This window comes from Phyllostomus discolor, chromosome 9 (genome assembly GCF_004126475.2).
Source record: "Phyllostomus discolor isolate MPI-MPIP mPhyDis1 chromosome 9, mPhyDis1.pri.v3, whole genome shotgun sequence".
Taxonomy (NCBI): domain Eukaryota; kingdom Metazoa; phylum Chordata; class Mammalia; order Chiroptera; family Phyllostomidae; genus Phyllostomus; species Phyllostomus discolor.
In genome coordinates this window covers 14,463,007-14,483,153 of record NC_040911.2, presented here as the reverse complement: position 1 = coordinate 14,483,153, position 20,147 = coordinate 14,463,007, and positions in this window count along the sequence as shown.

Genomic DNA, 20,147 nt, shown 5'->3' with positions numbered 1-20,147 from the left:
TTAATGAAATTTTAAGCCAATGAATAATTTAATAACATAAGACCCCTTGAATGAGTAGAAAATATAAATAAAATTGATATTGTTATTCTAGTATAGAATAATCCTTTTGGGGATAGTTGGAACATAATAAAATATACTTTGTGTGGAAAAACACAGTTGCTAGTTAATTAGCATAAAGTTTCAGTTATGCAAGATGAATAAATACTAATGATCTGCTATACAACCTCGTTTGTGCCTATAGTTAATGATACCAGACTGTACACTAAAAAATAGAGGGTAAACCTCATTTTACATCTTCGCACCACAACAAAAAATGTTGCAATCATCATGACAATATAGAGGAATAAAACATGTAATTTTTAAACATGAATTCATTAATTCAGCTTAGCAAAATGTGGCCATTGCCAAACCACTCCCAGGGAAAGCAATAAAACATGAGAGAAATTACTTCCAAAGTTGACAAATGGTGTGTTTTGAAAATTACTGAGCACCCAACTCTAGAACGATCAGACCACTAAAACAATGTTAATGACAGAGTGTTACCTTACCTTTGTGGGTGCCTCACCATGGTCACATCGTTCATCTCGTCTTTCTCTAGGTGCCTCAAACCCTTAACTACCCACAGACTCTTTGTTCCCCTGAACTCTGACCTTGTGCTTCTTAGTATGGCACTTTGTGACCACACTGACCAATGAACTTAATCAGCACGGGTTGATTCCAGTGCACCCCACAAGCTCTGCCTGTAGTTTCGAGCATGTGCCTCACATCAAGCTGTGCGTCGACATGGCGAAAGGCTAATTATATTCCAAAGGGTGCTGCAAAGTTCTCAAAACAAAATTAATCTTAATTTTCAAAACTCATCTGTATGCTACTTCAGGCCTGCCTCGGCGAAGTGAGCCATGAAAAGGGGTGGCTGTACAAGGAACAGGTGGGAGGGCATCGGGAGCGCGTAACAACAGAGCATCACAGCTCTGCGGAGGAGCGCTTCCATCCAGGAGACATTTTAAATGGAACTTTTACAAAGACGAGCTCAGAACAGTTGGAGGTCTGTTATTTATTCATCGCTGACCTGGGTGCCATGGGGCTACCCGAACAGCCCTTTCCTTCCAGAAATACAATTCTAATTGGAAAGATAAAAATCACAAAAATTAAACGATCAAAGGTAGTGTATGTTTTAGTGTATGTTTTCGAACATCAGTACTTTAACAAGTGGGAGGAATGATCTGAATGGTGAAGACCAGCGAGAGGCCGTCCAGGTGAAGAGATCAGCATAAATCAAGTCACGTGTGCAGAGGCATGCAGACCACACAAGGTCTCCCATAGCAGGGAGTATCTGAACGGAGTGCATGCATCTTCAGAAAGCAGAGGGTGCCAGATCATGGAGGCTCATGAAAACCCCTGTTAGTTTAGGCCTAGTACAATGACAGCGTGAAACAATTGTAGGTTAGCAAATACGGGAATAACAAGATGAAAGCATCGATAAAACAGGCTAAGCCTCACAGAGGGCTTTTTTTAAAGCTCTGCATTCTCCTCTTGGTCTTGCCAGTGTCACTGTGCAAACTGGATAAACTTGTAACATTCTTAAGGCCTGGGTGTAGCCTGAGGGCCATGTAAGATTTTGGTGGGAAGAAGATATTGCTGGAACACCATCTTTAAAATTTTTTTACTTGTTGATTTTGAGATTTTTTACAACATCAATTTGTTGTTCCATTCATTTACACACTCATCAGTTGGTTCTTGTATGTGCCCAGACTGGACTCTCGTGCAACTGCGGCACATCCGGATGATGCTCTTACCAACTGAGCTACCTGGCCAGGGCCCAGAACATCATTAATCATAGAACATGTGCATTGGGATATTGTCAATACGGAGAGGCATATAAAGGACATCCAGGGAAAAGCAAATCTTCTTATGGTGTCACTCCCACCCAGGACTGCCCACTTCTGCCCTGATGCCTTGGGTCCAAATCTGCGGCTCTGCTCAGCTCAGATCTGCAGCTACAGCAATACTGTGAAGGGCTCTTCAACTTGGGGATTTAAGGAGACAGCAGGTGCCCAGCAGGTTGGGAACAACTAAACCCACACAATGAGAACTGCAAGTTGGGATGAAGTTAATTTACGTATGCTTGTATAAAATACACTAGAACTAACATGTAGTCATTTGTAACTCTTCACCGAAAAGAGGGAATACAGTATGCCTAAGGAAAGGAATTTTGTTCAGTCTTGATTACTCTTCATCCAGGTATTATCTTTAGGTTTCTCCATACTTTTCATTCCATGTGCTAGAGAAGTCACTGCGCGTGCACAAAGCCATCTCTAGACAGGATCTTGATTAACTTTATTGACAAGCAGACAGAATTTTCCTTCATAGTCACTATAAAAATGGCCGCCTCGAGTTTCTTCTTGGGAAGGGGCTTCTTTTTGGCTTTTTGTGTTTCTGCAGATCCTATTTTCGGATTGCAGTACTGCGTCTGCTAGTGAACCTGCCTCCCCGTTCTGCCCGAACGGCGGCAGTTAGGGCGTTCCTGAGCCTGCACACAGATCCCGTTGTTCCTTCCTGAAGATGCTCCATCAGACCCAGGTCTCTCTTCGCCAGCCAGACCTCCCCTTCTCCGCACATCTCCGCATTCATTGCTCGATTCACCCTGATCTGTTTCCTAACTTCCTCCTATTTTTCATGAAAAAGTAATTTCCTGATGGAAGTCCACACTTGAACAGCAATCCCCCACTAGAAGGAAACATGCCCAAAATTTTACTACATACATAATATTACAAAACATTTTCTCTGGTTGTAAGGATCAGGATTTTATTAGTCTTTAACCACTTCGCACCCAGTGTAACACAGCAAAACCGTTTTGCCCTGTCTTTTGAAGACACAAATCTGCAAAGTGCACAGAACACTTTGGAGTCACACATGCAGCCAATCACCGCTGTCCCCCTGGCAACAGACCCCTTTCTCCCACCAAACTGCCATATGGGCCAACAAGTGACCCGTAATATCTTTTTTAGGCACTGCATAAATTCTAAAAAAAAGAATGTCATTAAATCTATGCATTTTAACTGAAAAAAAATCGTCCATTTGCTTACAACTGCTTATTTATTCATTGGATGTTTATTTAACAACTACTATGTATTAAGCACTATGGCTAAAATTACCTCTAATAGACAATATATCCTAAGCTAAGGAAGGAAGAGAAACCCAGACTTATGGCCCCTGAAATCACATATCTCCCTGAACATATACTTAGAAAAAGAAAAGATGATTTAAAAAGAGTAAATGATACTTAGATGAAGCCCACTCAAAAGGGTGCACTCTAGTGAAAATGGAGGAAAAATGAAAGAATAGGAACTATACTGTTAGCTCTTAAAGTCACCCAAGGTGTACCACCACTTTAATCCTTAGAGCTAACATTCCTCCCAGTGATGGAGGACACAGTCTCACTAACTGAAACAGGTGTAAGTGACATCGAGGCAGTAGGTGCATGCATAAGAATTGAGTTGGAAGACAGGTAATGTCCTTATTCTCTGGGAAATGGAAATCTTGTAGCACATGTGAATTCCACGGGCTCCTCCACTGGACAACTCAGCCACTTAAAATTTATTATTTCACTTTAGGCATCATAAACAAGTCACTCTTGAAACCCTCGATTGTTAATTGGTCCACTTTAAAGTGAAGTTATGCTCCACCCTTCAGACTGGCTCTCTATTGAAAATGCATTAGTCTCCATTTTTAAATGTTGTGTCATATGCAATTTTATTTCCAACTCAATAATTTGGCCTGGAAAGTTTCTAGCTGATTAAAATGTCACATGCAAAAAAGATGGAATGTTTAATTAGTTAAGTGCCTTAAGTTTTCCCACATACTGGGCGGGCTTGGTGAGCGCTTGCCGTCAGAACTGGTTTCATTAAAAAGAGAAATGGAGACAGTCGGCCTCACTGAGCACATGGCTCTCCAGAGCCTATGCAAGCTTCATCCTTCCTCGGGTCTCCCAAGACTCCCTTCCTCCTGAGGGTCACTCTCAATCTGTTTGGCTTTCACTGACAATGTTTAAAGAACAACTAACACGCAAATAAGAAAACTGTGCAAGGAAGTGGGGGTGGGGTTAGAGGTAGTGAGCGTAACTCGAAATAGACACATTTTTACTCTTCTGGGTTATGTCCCCTCAATAACAAAAGTAGAAAATTGAATCAAATGATCTCTTAGATGTTTTTGGTTCATTCATTCCATGAATTCCTTTTGTGAGGTTGTTTTTTTATCTTTCTTCCTTCCTCCCTCCCTCCCTTCCTTCCTTTCTTTCTTCCTTCCTTCCTTCCTTCCAATGAAAAAAACTTCAGAGTGAGAAAATTACATCAACTGAATTTTTTTATTTCTTATAATAGCTTTTTGAGACATAGTCACATATCATACAATTCACTCACTCATCAATTGACTTTTAGCCATAGGTACTTTTTAAATCAACTATGAAAAAATTGTCCAGGCATTTGACATCGTGCTTTCAAAGAAGCTTATAATCCAGGAGGAAAAATGACAAAATAAGAAGCCATCTCTATGCCCATAAAAAAGGCAGCAAAATAGGGTGCTTTACTTAACCTAAAAGTATCCTGAATCTGTTTTTACAACTCAGAACCCTTTCCTCATAGCCAAACTCATATTTCTGCCTGATACTGAAAATTGCTATCTGGCTATTCAGAAACCCTAAACTCAATCTCTTAAAAACGTAACTCCAACGTCCTGTTAAAACTGGTTCCATTTCCTGCACCAACATCATCTCGGGTCACGGCACCTCTAGCCATCTAGTTCCCTGCAATGAAAGACTAGCAGTTACGCTTAAGGGGTGCCCCTCTTCTGACCCCCACCCTGAATCGGTCAATAACTGATTCAACCACTGTCTAAATACCCCTTCAGTCTCCATCCCCTCCCCCAAATTGTATTCATTATCTTGCATGAAGATATCTGTGTATATTTTACTCCTGTTAAATTGAAGTCCCTTAAAATCAAGGACTGTGTTTTCTTAAGTTTATGTCTTGAGCACCTTGCATAATACTTGACACATAATAGGTGCTTAATTAATTGAGTTCTGCTCTTAATAATTAAACAGTGATGAACTAATGTTTACTAACTTCCTCATAAATTGATGCTTCCTAAAATAAATTCTTTAAAGCTTCAAGGATAGAGGTTAAAATTCTAAACTAATGGGATTTTCACATTCACTCCATGTGTGACTTTCTACATTTGAATCATCTTCCCCTCACCAGCTACTCATCATTTAATTCAGTCTTCGTGACACTTTTCCTCTGTGCTTCACTTCCCATCCTTCTGAAACAAAGCTAGCCAAGGAACTAACGGACATCATCCCACATGAAAGAGTAGGTTTATACCAGCCAAAATCCCACAAAGGTGTGCTCTCCACTTGCCAGGAAAACAAGTTACATGTAAAGTTCCGAGGCTTCCTCTTCCGGCAGAATAGCAGCACCTAAAGGAGGTGACAGAATGCAGGAACACGACACATTGTGCCTGGAATGTTTCTCTGCCTAATTGGCCTGAATTTATGAGTACGTAATAACCCTCTCCATCCATTCTCAAACCCAGGCAGCATTATAAAATAGGCCGGAGTGATATGCGGGCTGCTTTGTTTTATGGAGATCTTTATGGCACCAACATGTTGTGCACGAACGCACGGGGTACGGCACAGATGTTCACATTCATTTATTCTTCTCCGGGCAGTGGCAACAATATGACTGCAGTTTGGATGGTACCATTAAGAACTATACTTGGAGTCACTTTGTTACGTTGAAGGAAATCCGGGTCTTCCCACTGCCAATTCATTGTAGAAGTCAAGAATTAAGCTGGCCCGTAGGTGGCTACTACCTCTCCCCTTCCAAGCCCTTTTTCTAAATTGTAATCGTATTTGTGTTTACATCCTGGTCTCTAGGTTCCTCTGCTGTTTTGTATTCTAAACGGCTGTTCAGCCCCAGGAACAGAACATCAGTCCCGTTCAGGACCTGCCGTTTCTTCCTTACTGCCTGGTTACTGGCATTAATGCTGTAATATTTTGGATGCCGTTACATTATGCTGGGACGATCATTCTCCTGCCGTGAGGGGCAGCAGAGCATACTTTGGGCGTAATCCTGTACTGCTTTCCTGCTTCGGTAAATCGGTAGTTTATTCCAGCGAGCACACTTGCATGTGACTTTCCTACTTTCCTATTAGGAAAATAAATGGAATACGATGCTCACCTGGTGCTTTGGAACTCTAACATGAGGTTTGTTTGGGATTCTAAAAGTCATTAAGTAAGGCAAGAAGGGAAAAATTCTGGGGAATAATGTAAGAGCCGCTGGTGACGTCTCAGCTAGGAAAGGGTTTGGTGACGCTGCTTTGTAACCCGGCGGGCTCCTCGTGGCAGATGCTGGAACTCACCAGCATTCTGTGTGAGCCAGGGAGAATCAGAGGCCCCCTGACGTGACACTTCTCACCTAGATAGATCCTTCCCAGGGGGAAGGAGTCCTAGAGGGCCCCTTTCTGCTCAGGTATCCCGTGTTTACCAACATTTTAAAATATGTCACTCTTCAGGGGACTCGGGAGTATCACAAAGTAAGATGAGTGCTACATTTTCTCTTCTAACACCCTATCGCAGTCACTCGTTGATCTAGTGATGTATTCAGCTGAAACTGCTCATCTGTTCTATTCGGTCACATTAACGGCTTTTTTAAAGTTGCTTTAAGCTGGAGTTTCTCCACCTCCCACTCCTGTGACTGGGGTGGATGTGCCCTTGCTGTGGGGGGAGAGAGCTGTCCCCGCACTGTAAGCTGTTCACAAGATCCTGGGCCTCTAAGCTCCAGAGGCCGGGAGCACCCGCCCCAAAGCCATGACACCGAATGTCCCCCTGGTGGACAAAGCCCACCCACTGGTTAGGAACCACTGCCTTAAACAGAACCAGCTCATTTTTAATGGAGCAAAGTGCTGGTGCCACGCAAATCCCACAAAGCCATTGTCATATAGTGGGGGCACAGGAGTGGGGCGAAACCAGGGGTTCAGAATCAGCCTGCTGAGAATTCACAGCTACCTCATCTGTAAAAAAGCAGACAATAAAACCTGTTTGGGCAGATATCTGAAAGGTAATATATGCAAAGTATTAGCAAACGATCTGGAGCATGTGAGGCATTTGAAAAGGAATAGCTGTTTTACTATCAGCAAATGAAATCTATTAAACAGTTAAACGTGAGTTTCAGCCACAAGATCATCTAGAGGGTCTATTTAAAAGTTTACTGTCATTGGGAAATAAAGATGGCACGGAATGATGGGCTGAGTTTATACACACCTGGTCTTCACATTCAGGTGAAGTGCAGACTAAGGCAACACCTGATGGGGTGGGGGAGGGTGGCGGAAGGCGCCACTGAGTAGCAAGCTCAGGGTTCTACTGAGATCATACCCGTGTGTGATCACTACACTGCACAAGTTAGACTCACAGCACAACAGAAGCTCCTTTATTCTTTTTCCTGGTGACCTTTCAAACCCAATCCACTGGGCTGTACTTCCCCTACCCCCGCGTGAAAACCTGAGCAAGCTCCACGCCTGGCGTGCAAACATCCTGATCATTCAACTCTGCCCTTTGCTTGGTTCCTAGAACAGTCACGGCTGAATAACACAAATTCTGGAGTAACGCTGTATCAAAACAAAACTCCAAATTCGATTTCAAACTTGTCTCAGGGCTACTCCTGCAGAAAGCAGTGGGAAGGGAGTCCGGACTCTTCCTAACTAACGTGTCTGAAATTTCTCTACAGGGATGGGGAGCAGAAGGTGAAGAGATAAGAGAATAGGAAACGTCTTTCCTCACTGGAATCACCGGACGTGCATCGGTCTGGCGGTGGCGTTAAAGCTGTCTCCCCCACGGTGACGCTGGGCTTCTCCGCAGGCCCTCATTGCTCTGACTGTCACCTGCCCTCCCCACCACGGCGGTGCAATGCCCCCCAGTCCTGCTTGCCACCATTTTCAGGCTTCTGGTTCCCTGCAGTCCTCCTCCTCCTCACAGACTTCTTTGGGGCTAGTTCCCCTCCTAGAGCCCTTTTGGAAAAGTCCCTGCAAATGACTCCAGACCCTGGCAGGCTGCTTCTCCATGGCCATCGCTGGTTCCAGGCAGCACCCCTTTGTAACCCGTGTTTGGTGGGAAGGCGGTGCGGTCCCGAACCCCAGGCTCTGCGCTGTGGCCGCACAGTCCACGGTGCCCTGTAGGTTCCCCAGGCAGGCGGCAGACCGCAGTCTACTGCCCGCTCCATGCAGAGGGTCCACAGAACTCTGTTCTCCTTGAAGCTCCTCGGGCGTGTCCTTGGGGCCGCTCTAATTAGTCTTGAGATGGGGCAGAGGCACACAGAGCTAAATTCTCCAGTCTTCAGCCACTCTGCCTCCGCAATGTGCACTGATTTATAGTCCTAAGTGGATGAGGAGACAAGGGTCACCTCCCACAGCGGGGACTCGAGCGTGTCACCTTGGAGTGTGCGGAGCACTCAGTCCTGGAACTCAGCCCAAACGGAGAGGAAATGTCCCCGCGTCCGCACGTCGCCTAACCCGAGAGGTAGAGTCAAGGTTGTTGGAAGCGGCAGGTGTGCACGAGGCTCCCAGCAGACTTCTTAGAGCTGCGCGTGGTGCGGCTGAGGTGTTCGGAGAAGGGGAAGGGGAAAGACAGCGGACCCTGTTCCAAGGCCAGCCTGCTTGCAGGAAAGGGTCCCTTGTCACCCACAGCTGAGCGTGTCCGCCAGCAGAAAAGTCACTGTGGCCGTCATAACCTATTTTTAAACCACAGAAGCATAAGCCGTGAGAATGCCAATATGTCACAGGTGCCGCTGGGCCCCTGGCAGGCAGGCTCTCAGCCCGTTTAAGGAAAGACCACCTAAGCGTTTCCTTCAGGTTTTCTACTTACAGTTAAGAAGGCTGGAGTCCCCTTCCACGGGTAGGCCAAGCAGTGGCCTCAGAGGGTCTCTAAAACTTGAGGAAAGCATTAAATCTTTTAAAGAGGACATTACAAGTTTGCTTCCAACAGAGAAGTAACACAATGAGCACTTGGCAGGTGTTGTTAAAAGGAAAGAGTACTCCGTTTGGAAATGCTGCTAGCTGAAACCCTCTCTGGAGGAAGGCTTTAAATCCAAACAAGCTAATAGAAGTTGGAGCAATGCCTTGAGAAACAAAAGGAAAAAGACAGTGAGATTTTTTTTTGTCTGGTGCTGTCAGACCTCAGCTGGAGTGGGAACGAACCAACCGTCCTTGCTATAACAGTGCAAATCCATTGTCCTGCAAGATGGTCACATCCCTGTTAGTAGGAGAAATGTTCTTTCAATAATATGGGATTACGCTCTAGAGCTTTTTGAAGAAAGTTAATATTTTTCACTGACATGGTTACTTGTCAGGGACCCTAGAAGGATAAACAACGTTTGAGGATCCAGTTGTACCCTCACTCCTGGAAGTGTTTAGAGGGCATCTCAGCACTCACTTATCTAATGAAAATCCAGGGCCGCACTTGACGTGGAAATTCGGAGGGAGCCTAGAAATTCCATCTATGCACTGACGGACACTTCCATAGAGAAGCAGCATTTGAGTGACTTGAGGAGGGCACGGGTGGAAAACGTGATTCAAGACGCTCATTCACCAGTGGAGGACGCATCTCCAAAGACCCTCTAGGAAAGCTTAAGTCTTGAAAAGCTTCACTTTCATCAAACAACAAAAAGCCCAGATTAACTGAAATTTCAGCCACCAGCTGTGTTAAATGATAAATGGCTGGCGCTGTAACAAGTTACACATCATAACATTTTTATCAACCTCTCCAAGTGTCTTCACCTCTTAAGTCCAAGCCCAGGAGCTGGTTCGCAGAAGGCTGCCTGGCTGCCGGAGGCAAAGGCCTGTCCTCCCCATCCCAGCTCCCTCGGAACCCCCCGGGGTGGGGGGGGCGGACAGGAAGTGCTCGTCTTTGTGAACAGGAATGCATTGTTCCTGGTGGCTCCTGGACCCATGACTTCCAGGGGGTGGGAAAGGGAAGGCATGAAGGTGAGAAAGACAAGAACAAGTATGATTACCCTGAAGATCAGCTAAAGCAACTTCTACAGCCCAAGAAACCTAAGCTGCCTTTGTTCAAACCCATGCACTTCTGATCACAATATGACATTTTCATAGATCCTTGATTTTGCCATAAATTACTATTCCTCCATTATATCAGTGCACTCATAGCTTCTATGGGCCATCACTCGTCACTCTGTTGGAAGGCAGCAATACCCTCTTTCCCTCTTGGAAACTGCAGACACAGGCCACACACTCTGAGAATACACACAGTCTCAGCAATGGCAGAAAAGACCACCTAGAAAGTAAAGAGGGTTGGGTGATTCCTAGGCAGTTTTGATGGTTCCATGCATTCACTTGGGCTCTGGTTAAAATTATTTGGGAATCCCAGAGAGTTCCCTTCTGTTTCCTACCGCTGGAGTCTCTAAAACTTACTCCCCAGCTCCTTCTCCCAATTCCAATTTTATCCCTCTGCTTTTATTCAAATAGCCATATGCTATAGTATAGTAGCAGCTTTTCTCAGATGAGATACTATTATTCTTTGAGGGTGACATACTCTGAGCCTGTGAGCACTGACTGCTAGCACAGCACAGATGGACAGGAGATTGCGTGCCTTCCACAGCACGCTGGGCACGTATTTTACTGGAAAGGATAAAGCACAGAGGACATGTTTGGGGCAAAGAAGTTTGGGCCTCTGGAAATCCAAAACTCTCCTAGCCCCTCACAGGATGACCGTGAGGTAATAAATCTCTATCCTCCAGTTTTGTTCCTCCAATAAAGGACATGAGACCATGTGTTTTATGTCCCTCAACTCACAATAAATTTGAAATCTTGCAAAGATAAATCTCCACCACAACCATATTCCCCTTGTCAAGCAGAAGAAAATTCTCAAAGAGAAGCCTCCGCCTCAGTTGTTAGAAGTAGATGTTTAGGACGTTCTCCTGGCATTTTCATAAATCCATGTGGAGCACAGCAACTCTTCTGTAATGCACGCCAGGTGGGGCAGAGAGTCCTGGTGCGGTGCTTCTGACAAGGGGTGCCAAACAGATGCAGTTTGTTATAGTTGTTATTTGTTTCCTTATCAAAACAGCCCGGGGCATGAGAATGGCATTTTTTCCCCTCAAATGCTCTCTATTGAAGGGTATTTTGTTGATGTACTAATCATAATATCCTGACCTCCCTTAGCTGTGTGTACTTGTGTGTGGGTTCAATAAGATCTGGTAATACTGGTCAGGGGCACTGTGGAGAATGGGGAATGGGGGGAAGGAATTAACTGGGAGTTTGAGCTTCAGTTTTATTAACTGCAACTATGAGCAAGTCATGTAATAGTTGTAGGTCTGTTTATTTATTAAAAATAATAATAGCAAAGGAATCTCTGCGTTCACTTTTATATTTCTTAAAGTATATTCAAGCTGCCTTAGAGAGAGCCAAAAATATGTTGATTTCAGTAAAATAGAAGTTTATATCTCCCTTCCAGAGATCGCCAGTCCAAGGCTAATAGGATGGTTCTGCCATCCTCAACAGATGGCTTCTACCCTGAGTCCAAGGGTCTGTATCTCAGCCAGATGAAAGGAGGGAAGGTCAAGGGCAGCGTATATCCCTTTATGACCATGGTAGGAAAGTCACTCTTTGGCTCACATCCCATTGGCCTGAACTTGATCACATGGCCATGAATAAGAAAGGAAATGCAACATCCACCAAGACGTTCAGCCAAACCTCAGGCGCTTTCATTAAAGAAAGAAAGGAGAATGTTTAATTCAGTAGAGCACTTAATTTATTGTACCAACCAGAATGCTAAGAATTCTGAAGGGTCTGAGATTTCATGCCATTTGCGAGGTAAGTGTACCTGGCGCAGTTCCACAGAGACCGGCAAAGGCATGAGACAGCTGGGCCAGGGACAAAGGTTTACTACTCCTGGCACTTCGAGGGGCGTGAGCATCCCCATGTTTGCACCAGCTACTGTGCCCTCCCAAGCCGCACAGAACACCTGCACACTTAGGCAGCTGCATTACAGAAGCCGAGCCTTCACTTTAGAGAACCCAAATCTTTTATAATGGCAGTAGCCTGCCTGCCTTTTTCTCTGAAGAGAGCCACATTCTCTATTTTCAAAAGCTACTCACCACACAAACATCTTTAAAAGGATAGTCCAGAACAAAGGACTTATCGCCTCACTCACAGGATGTACAGAAATGCAAGAGACCCATGAAGAACTGTCTCCCAACACAGGACACTATTAAGAAAGACACAGGATGCCATTACTAATTATGCTGGGACAACAAGCATGAGCCAGCACTTTTCCAGGGAAGCCAGGACATATGTTCATCTTAACATACTGGGTCCTTAGCAGTCCCTGCCATACATTCTAATTTTGCAATATCTACCATCTAAAGGAAAAATATATGGGCCACCAGTTCTTTAGGGACCAAGATGTGTGTAAAGAAACTAGTGCTCAGTGCAGACATTTGTTTGTTGTTGTTATCACAACTGGCTGTTTACATCTAATGCCTCTAGTGTTAGGATCTTAAACAGATTTCATGTGTGGTGATGAGAATGTTGCTCAGTGGGGTGTGAGGGCTCTATCGGTAGCACCAGGCAGCTGAGATGCAGGGCCACATTTCCTATTATTTTGATTTTCTGGTGTTGGATAGGTCCCTTAACATCTTTTAACCTCAATTTATGTATTCTGTATAATAAGTTGTTAACACTTTTTCTATCTCAAGCTTCACTTGAACTCAGCCACTGACCATGGTCTAGCACCCTGAGATGAATGTATAGGTCATTGCAAAGCCCCATTTGAAGTGTCTATAGTTCTATCAATGTGCCAAGCATTTCCTGCATCATCAAAAAGTGTTTCCTGCCCTGGCTGGCGTAGCTCAGTGGATTGAGCACGGGCTGCAAACCAAAGCATTGCAGGTTCAATTCCCAGTCAGGGCACATGCCTGGGTTGCAGGCCACATCCCCAGTGGGGGCCACGTGAGAGGCAACCACACATTGATGTTTCTCTCTCTCTCTTTCTCCCTCCCTTCTCCTCTCTAAAAATAAATAAATAAAATCTTTAAAAAAAGTGTTTCCTGTTTATGCCACCAAAAACAATGACATGTTTGTTCCCTTAAACCTGTTAAGTTTTGGTCCAATTTTAAAGTAAATTCAACAGAAGCTAAGGGATGTCATTACACCATTTCAGTTGGGCTCACCTAGGTCACAGCTCCCGCCTCACGTACCTGCTGCACCGGCTGGTCTAGAAAACTGCAGAGGAAGTTCCTCAAGCTGGTTTGTGTGGGCACACGAGGAGAAAGTGGTGGCACTTGGCCCAGGTATTTCCTTTCCTCATCTGAATTCTCCCCCTTTATTTGCCACTATTTTATCCATTCCCCTTCTTCTCACTGCTTCAAAAGGCAAAGAGTGAGAATCCTTTAGCCAAGTCTTCAATAAAGACCTAAGAAACACTTGACCTACTACCTCATCTTTTTATCCATGATCATCAGTTAGTTCCACTAATTCTATGGCGCTTACTTGCCTTCTACATCTTAACTATTTTTTAACATTGCTTCTGAAGTCATTTCAAAAGTCTTCATAAACTTTGGCAGTGGAAATAGAATGGGGAGGAGTCTGCCTATCATCCTCATTTCTGCCCTGCAACTTCACATTTAATTCCTCCTCATTTCATTTTTAAAAACCCTTTTTTCTTATAACTGTATTTTTGCAAATTAGCCCCATAGGATTTCAGTTCAAAAAACTTGTCTAGATCTAAGCCTCCAATGGTGGTATTTTTAAACACAGACTTCAGGCTTCCTATGTAATTTTTTTGCTGTTGTCACAAATATTCTTTTCAATATCTTCCTAATTAATGTCCCTATTTTATAAAAAATTTCCTATTTATAACTTAATTGTTCATTTAATTTTCTTTGTTTAGATTTTAAACAACAAACCATCAAACAAAGAGAAGGGCTTACAAAGAAAACCAACAATGCCCTTCGCTTTCCTCTCCATTCTGTCTTGTTGGTTCCCCAGAGGCAGACACTTTGAACTGCTTACTCTTCCTTTTCCTGGGGCTCCCCTCCAAGTGCTTAATTAGCGCATTTATACCATTGTTTCTTGGCTGTTGGCCCTCTGCTGTGACAGATGAGGATTTTGCTCACTTGCATCACTTCCCACTGCCTTAACTCTTTCTGTATACAGCTGTATCCCCACAGTGTCTCCTCTGGAGGGCGCTGCAATCACAACAACAACATTAGTCACAACTCAATTTCTTGCCCCACAAATTATTTAACAAATGCATCTTGCTTCTCCATTGTGTAAGGTGACAGTACACCAAGGTTCCCGCCCTTCTCCCTCCTTCCATCTCCCGTCTCCCAGCTCTATCTTGTGTAGTAATAGCAGGGTTGATGCTGTTTATGGTTCGTTCTACAATCTTAGGACAGTTTTCCATGAGGTGTCTATGGGCTGATTGTAAAAGATGAAAACCAATCATGATACTTCATTTACTGTGGCCACGTCAGCAATGTGCTGTGTAATAAGCTGTGATGCCCTTTCATCCTGGCTGGCATAGTTCAGTGGATTGAGCGCGGGCTGTGAACCAAAGTGTCGCAGGTTCGATTCCCAGTCAGGGTACATGCCTGGGTTGCAGGCCATGACCCCCAGCAACCACACATTGATGTTTCTCTCTCTCTCTCTTTCTCCCTCCCTTTCCTCTCTAAAAATAAATAAATAAAATCTTTATTAAAAAAAAGCTGTGATGCCCTTCCTTTTAGGGTCATGCTCCTCACTTAATCTAGAATGTACTTAGAATCCGTTCTATTGGACTCTCCTTTTTTTACACTTTCCCCATTTCATTTGGCATATTCTCAAACATTTCAGGATTCATAAACACATGAACTACCCTTTTACTTTTCCTCCCTTTCCATTTCATGGGGCTGTTTTGAAGTCTTCCTTCTCTTTTTATAAAACAGATTACTTGCTCCCTTGGCCTAAGGTACAGACTTCCCATTGTGGCAGCCTGGTTCGAATCCTCTGTTCTTTCATCCTGTGTCTGTTATCTAGATTTCCCTTTTATTTTTCTGGAGCATATCCTCAAGGAACTTTCTACGACAGAATAGGTGCATTTGAAAATGTTTTCATTCTACCATTACCTTTTATTTATTAGCTATCATCTTCGAGTGTACAGTGCTGCTGGTAAGAAGTGTAATCTCACTCCTTTGCGGGTAACTGTTATTTTAACCTCTCCATGATTCACTTTCTGGGATTGCCTTTTTATCTTCAGGGTTCTAAAATATCACAATTATCAATATGTTTCTAGGTGTGTCTTTACACATTCTTGGTGCTTAGTACCCTGAACCTTTTCAATCTGAATTTTGTGTTCTTTGTCTATTCTTGGAAATTATCTTCTGATTTCTTCTGTTCACAAAAATTGTTGAACCCCTGCCTCATTCTCTTCTTTAAATTTAAGTCTCAGTTATGCCCCTAATTATTTTTTTCTATCTGCAACTTCTCCTGTGGCCTAAAATTCACTCATATCCTAAAGACTTCTAAATGTAGCCTGATCTCCTTCCAGGCCTCCAGATCCTCTAGACTAAAGATCCAGTTGTCTATTTGACTCATGTGCTTGGATGTGTAACAGACATAAAGTTGAACAAAGCCTAGCTTGAAGTCTTGATACCACTTTTCACCCTTAATGTTTGTTCCAAATCTACTTAACTTCACAATAAAAAAAAATCTACAAGTTACCTGTAATTCCTTTTTTTCCTCTCTCACCAAACAGCAGATCCAAAAGTAAATCCCAAATGTATCCTGAATCTGACCCCTTCTCACCAGTTCCACTAATCACCAAAGTCATCTTTCCCAGTGAAGATAACAATTCTGGTTCAGGAAAATTACACCGTGAAATTTCCAGATTGTCAAAAACCAGCTAATGTGCTTCTCTCAAGCAGGGATGCATGCAGAGCTCTTAAAGAGAGCCACAAAATAGCAAAAAGAAAAAAGAAAAAATCCATGAGATACCACCACACATCCATCAGAGCGGACAAAATCCAAAGCACTGACATCAAATGCTGGTGAGTCTGCAGAGCAGACGCAAATCCCCTCGGTGTTGGTGCGAATACAAGTGGTACAGCCACTTTGGAAGACAGTTTGGTGGTTGCTTACAAAACTAAGTATAATTTTATCATAAATCCAGCAACCTCACTCCCTGGCATTTACTCAAAAGAACCGAAAATGTCTCTTCATGCAAAAACCTGCACACAGCTGTTTATAGCAGTCTGATTCACAATTGCCGAAACTTAGAAGCCAGATGTCCCTCAATAAGCAAATGAGCAAATAAACTGTGGTATATCAAGACTACGGAGTGTTATTACTCAGTGTTAAAAAGCAATGAGCAACCAAACAAGAAATAATAATAAAAGCAAAGGAAAAAGAGAGAGACACCAATCCATAAAAACACAAAGAGGAACCTGAAGGGCAAATTATTAAGTAGAGGAAGCCATTAAAAAGGACACATACCATGTGATCCCAATGATACGGCATTCTGTAAAAGGCAAAGTTATGGCACCACTAAAAGGATTAGAGCTTGCCAGGGTCTTGGGGGAGGGAGGGGTGAAGGAGTGGGGCACAGAAGCTCCACAAACATTATGATGCCACAGACATTCTTTAGGACAAGGAAGCCACTGTGTACAATGCTGTGATGGCAGATACGTGTCATTTATACACTTGTCTGAACCCACAGAGTGCACGGCACTGAGAGGGAAATCTACTGTAACCCATGGCTGTATGATAATAATGTCAATGGAGGTTCATCAATTGTAACAAATGTCCCGCTCTGGCGGGAGACGTTAATAATGGGGGAGGCTATGTGAGCTGGGGTCAGAGGGTATATGGGAAATCTCTATCCTCAATTGGCTATGAACCTAAAATTGCTCTTAAAAAATAGAGTCTATTAAAAACAAAACCATAAACAAAACAGGGAAATCCTGCTGGAAGCATTTTGAAACACACACACGAGAAGGAAAATACAGTGAAGCTCAGTTCAGCTAATAGCCACAGATATGTCAGTGTTCTGTTAAATCCCTCAGTGGATTTCAGGCTGGGTTTCTGAGACGCTAAGATAAAAATTCATGTGCAATAGATTTATTTTAAAGTATTCCCAGGACACGTGGAGAGAGTGGGACTGGAAGGGGGCGAGGATGGTGGTTTGGGGGTTAGAAGGTCAAACAAGGGCACAATATACCAAGTTCCACAAATGGTAACTTTCTCTCAAGTCCTCAGGGAAGCTGGAGACCGTATTAGCCCCTGCTCAGAGCCACCTGCGTTAGGGCAGGAAGTGGGAAACTCACACTCCTGCACCTGTCAGTCATTGGTTAAGAGCTGCTCCAGGGAGATGAAGATTCCCAGGCCCTTCCTACTGTAAGGACAAGCAGTCCTAACAGGCTCTGGCCATTGGGACAAGCCTGGACCACAGATACAGACGCTGGCTTTTGGGATTAAAGGAGCACAGAATGGTGAAGGAGTCTGAGGGAAGCAGGGCACTGGCATGGAACCCTGGAAATGAGCCCTGAGCAGCAAACTCGGCTGTAGAGTGTAAGGACCTCCGTGTCCAAACACGGCTGTCCACGCCTGCCTCTCCCCCACCTCCCTGTCTCACTGCACACCAGCCCTGCTACACTCCATCCTCCAGACTGGCCAGTTTCGCCCAGGCACCTTAGACTCGCTGATTCCCATGCAAGAGGGTAAGAATGTATTTTGAAGCATAAATATCACATCAACACAATGTTATATACAGTTAATATCCTGTGTGAAAAGTACTCATGGAAGACCTCCAGCTAAAATAAAAATAAGCCAGGACAGTGACAATACATCTGAAGGAGAGATGTGACAATCAGAAATTTAGTGTAAGCGAACTAGTAAGTGCTAAAATCCCAAATGATCTGAATAAAACCAGAAATTTAAGAATAAGGTTAGGTTGGGTGAACAAAGGAGGGAAAAGTGAAACAAAATAAAGCTAAAGGTTTTATCTCATTCTGAGAGAGTTGTGTAAAAACTGTAAAATTACCTCTAAGCCTTAAAAGCTGGTTTTTTAAAAAGAAAAAACTAAAGGCAGATAGGAACAGATGTAAAACTTCAAGACAACTAGAGACATAAAGGGAAACCAGATGTCAAAGCCTTATCAAGTTATAAAAGCAAATTTGTAATACTTGGTACATGTCTGGACTTCAAAAACCTCATACTAAATTCAAAAAGAGAGCTGTAAGAAAAACACACATTGTATGTATGATTCCACCTACGTGAAATGTCCCAGAAAGCGCGAATCCGCGGAGACACAGATCAGTGGCTGCCTGGAGCCGGAGGGGGAGCCGAGGCTGTCAGCAGAGGGTTTGAGGAATCTCTCTTAGGGGACGGAAACCTCTAAAACTGCACTGCGGTGACGGCTGTACAGTTAACCCTGTCAATTTACTAAAAACTCCTGAAATTCACTTTGTGAATTTCTTGGTATGCAAATTACCCTCCAGCCGCTTTCAAACAACACTGTCCATCAGTATAGTAATGGTGAGTGCGTGCACACACGGGTGTGTTTACATTTCCTCGAAGAACGCTGTGCCTCAGGACATGCCTGTGTTGTTCAAATATTTTTCAATAACAGGTATTTTTTGGACATTCAGAAAAATGTACAGGGATAAATATAAATATCCTCTTTGAAAGCTCATAGATTAGGGATGATATGGTCTCTCCATCCCCTCCCCGCCACACACACACAGCCTCAAAAAAAACACAAAAAATCTTGATTTCATATATTGTCTGCCAGACACGGCCGTCTGATATGTTTTGCCAAAGTAGAGTAAATAAAGAATACCAAGTCATTTGTGATGGCAGCATCACAGAACGGGATCCAGTAAAGGTAAACGCTGACACAACACTGCTCTAGGTAAGTGCTTGAAACACATTCACCTGTTTAATCCATGCAACCACCCCAATGTGGCCGTCCAACCATTCGGTCATCGGCAAAGACCGCAGAGCTGGAGGGTGCAGCTCGGGAATTCGAGTCCAGGCAGCCAAGGCCAAGGTCCAGGAGCCAGGGCTCCAAACACCGCCCCAGACTGCACGTGCCCGGGCAGCGGTCACATTCCACAAACAAATTACTCTCCGAATACACATTGGCTTCCACAAAACATGTTCTACCTTTTTATGTTGTTAGTAAGCTTTTAATTTTTATTATTATTATCTTCATATTTCCACATTGCCAATTCAAGTCAATGGAATATGCAAAATAGATACTTAAGGCTTCTTGTTGACACAAGTCTAAATAGCTAATACAGGAAACAGCACAAAAAATGATGTTTAATTATATTCAGCGGCATGGAAAATATTTGTTGGAATATATGGAATGCTTTCAGCAATGTTTCCCCCCCACAAATCCACATTGGCTGATAGTTTTGAAAACAACCTTTAAAAACAACAAAAAGGCATCAACGAACACATTGAAACTCTCCCCATTTCCTTCACGGTTTAAAACCTCGGGAAGTCTGATTCACTGGGATCACCCGGCAAAAGAACATCACACACAGCCCGACTCATTTCAATTATTTTTACAGCTGCACTGTCATGCCGTTAATCAATCAAGCTCCCAGAAACTGATCGTATATCAAATAGGCGTGCGGCGCCCTCCCAAACCTCCCCCAGACACTGGCAATGCAGCCTGTTAGCACTGAAAACGGGATATTAAAATCCATTTAGATTCTGACATCATTAGCTAAGGAAAATAAATCTGGCCACTAATGCTTAGCTATGATTTCCTTAAAATGATGCTGATCCTGCAGAAATCTCATATTTCTGCCGTTAAAGGCTACAAATGTTTATACCACAAAAAATAAAAACGAGCCTTAAAAACTCAAAGATTCCATTGGTCTTAGAATTTGACAATAATGGCCTCTTTTCTCATTAAGTGACCCATAAAGCCCAAATAAATGCAAATTCCAGTATATACTAGTGTTAAGGGCTCCCACCTGTGTACTGGGTTTTTGCTATTACCCCTCCACCATTTTTTGCCAAGCTGAGATAATAACAGTTCCCTGAAACAGCTGGCTTCACAACGCCATCAAACGGCCTCCCTTACATGTGGC